This window comes from Tupaia chinensis, unplaced genomic scaffold (genome assembly GCF_000334495.1).
Source record: "Tupaia chinensis unplaced genomic scaffold, TupChi_1.0 Scaffold144255_1, whole genome shotgun sequence".
NCBI lineage: Eukaryota > Metazoa > Chordata > Mammalia > Scandentia > Tupaiidae > Tupaia > Tupaia belangeri.
Genome location: NW_006204113.1, coordinates 1154791 through 1156930, shown reverse-complemented (window position 1 = coordinate 1156930; position 2140 = coordinate 1154791). Strand labels below are relative to the sequence as shown.

The 2140-nt window shown below is 47.6% G+C and overlaps 1 protein-coding gene and 1 long non-coding RNA gene across 2 annotated transcripts in view; one reads left to right on the top strand and one right to left on the bottom strand.

The window, feature by feature from the left end:
- ARMH3 (armadillo like helical domain containing 3) overlaps positions 1-2140 on the top strand; it is a 270864-nt gene that overhangs the window by 237084 nt on the left and 31640 nt on the right. The gene's annotated exons all lie outside the window — the stretch shown is intronic.
- LOC102491719 (uncharacterized) overlaps positions 1-2140 on the bottom strand; it is a 27040-nt gene that overhangs the window by 23568 nt on the left and 1332 nt on the right. Inside the window, exon 2 of the long non-coding RNA XR_337094.2 lies at positions 1569-2060. This is a non-coding gene — a long non-coding RNA (uncharacterized LOC102491719). The remainder of the gene's footprint in view (positions 1-1568; positions 2061-2140) is intronic.

Sequence of the window (2140 nt, the reverse complement as noted above, 5' to 3'; positions counted from 1 at the left end):
CCCCCCCCGGGGAGATGGCCACACCACAATCCCTCCTCCTCCATTCTCCTCTCGGGATCTTGGGCACGCACACACACTCAAACCGCGGTCGACTACGTGGGAATCCAGCGACGTAGCCATTACACTAACTGCTGGTCCCCTAATTGCACTGCTTTTGATTCAATTCACAAGCATTTATTAAGGGTCTAGTATGAGCTGACCTCAATGCTAGGGATTTGATGAGGCCTAAGGGGTAATCCTATCTGTATTTATTTATTTATTGTAATATGGTTTTAAAAAATCAAAATTTACCATATTAATCTTTTTTTAAAAGAAAGGTTTTTGCCTTAGGGTGCATGTGCTCACCAGAGACAGACAGAAAGAGAGAAAAAGTGAGAAATCACCACCCCCAGAGGAATGGCCATGCTGCAATCCCTTCTCCATTTTCCTCCTTGGATTTTGGGCACACATGTACACATACCCCCCCCACCCCCTTGTGATTTACAAGCCACAAGGTCTGGCACCCAAACCATGGTCAGCCGTGTAGTGATCCAGCGCCTTGACACCCCACTACCTGCTAGCCCCAGATAGTAGTCATTTTTAAGGTATAGTACCATGTGCTTAACCCTGTGTACCTTGTGCAGCAGATCTGTAGAACTTGTCCATCTTGCAAAACTGAAACTTTGTATCCATTGAATAATTCCCCTTTTCTCTGATAGGTGGCTGCCCTGGCAACCACTAGTCTACTTTCTATTTCTAAGACTGGCCCAGCCTATAGTTTCAACCAAGTGGCCTAGGAGCCTGCTAAAAAATTCTTGACATACAAATTCAGTAGTTTTCTGAGAGGATCAGAAGCAAACCTACTGGTGCCTCCATATGTCACAGGACTGTAGCGCAGTGTAACTAGTTTCTTAAGTTTTCTATGATGGAGTTTCACCGGCCATCATCTAAGTTTCCACTCTCAATAGTGCTTTGGATTTTGGGTTCAGAGGTGGCCTGGATAACGTCATATATTGCAACACATGTCATCAAAAAATTATGACAAAGCAGGGTATCATTCATCTTTGGGTGAAGGTTAAAGTAAATTAGGGAAATAAAAAATGCTACCTACCTGAATGAATGAAGGTTACACTGGGAACTAAATATTTACTTATTTCCATCTGTCAGTAATCTCTAAAACTTTTTGATTTTCTCCTGATCCTAAAAGCCATTAGAAATATCTGCTGGGTATTTAGAAATACAGATGAAGCCTGGCTATATCTCCCCAGAGAAGAGTAAGATACCAAAGAGGAGAGCCCCCAGTCTGTGGGGCAGAACGCCACCAAGGTAGCGTTTATCACTCGAGAACATCCAGGAAGAAGCACAGAAATATCTTGGGGGGAAGTCGTAGGAGTTTAAAGGCGCATGAGGAAAACCGAGCCCTACTTGGCTTCAGGGTTGTTGGCCCTTGGCCAGCTGGAAAAGGCCGGCCGGCCGACACTGCTGGGGGCTGGCCGGGTCGTGAAGGGAGGTGAGCGGCGGGAGGGAAGCGCATCTGTAGTGTTTGATGTGAACGCCCCCACCACCGTAGCTACCTTTTTGAAATTTACCTGTCAGCTCTCACAAGCCAGGTCTGTGTGAGTCCACCGCACCCGTTGTTGAGGAGTACTGCAAAGTGGGCTGTAAAACTGCACGGCCAGACTTTCTGAGCAGGAGGCGGTTCGCCTTCCCCCTGGGAGCCACCTGTAATAAAGTTCTCCCTGGGGCCGCTTTGGACCTCCAACAGGGCTGCTGAGGCCTCTGAGCGCCCTGTGATGGTTCCGTATCTCAGAACAGGCCCCTAACCGTATGCAGGCAGCCTTGGCAGAGACATCTGCTGGAGAGCTGAGATTTGAGACTCCTACGATAGCCGTAACTCAGTGTGCTGCACTTGGCACCGTGCTTTCTACGACAGCCTGTGTGTCGTCCTCTGCTGCCTCGCTGTTACCATGAGTGACGGTTGCTGTGGGAACCCTTACTGAGTGCGAGCATGTGACACAGTGTTGGCCATCTGACCCTGTCTTCCTTGTTGCCTTTGTTCAAATTCTGGCATTTCAGTTGACCTGTTGGGGAAAAAAAAAAAGTTTGGTAGAGTTGTCTATTCATTGGATTCACCAAAGCAGGAAAGACACAGAATCAGAGG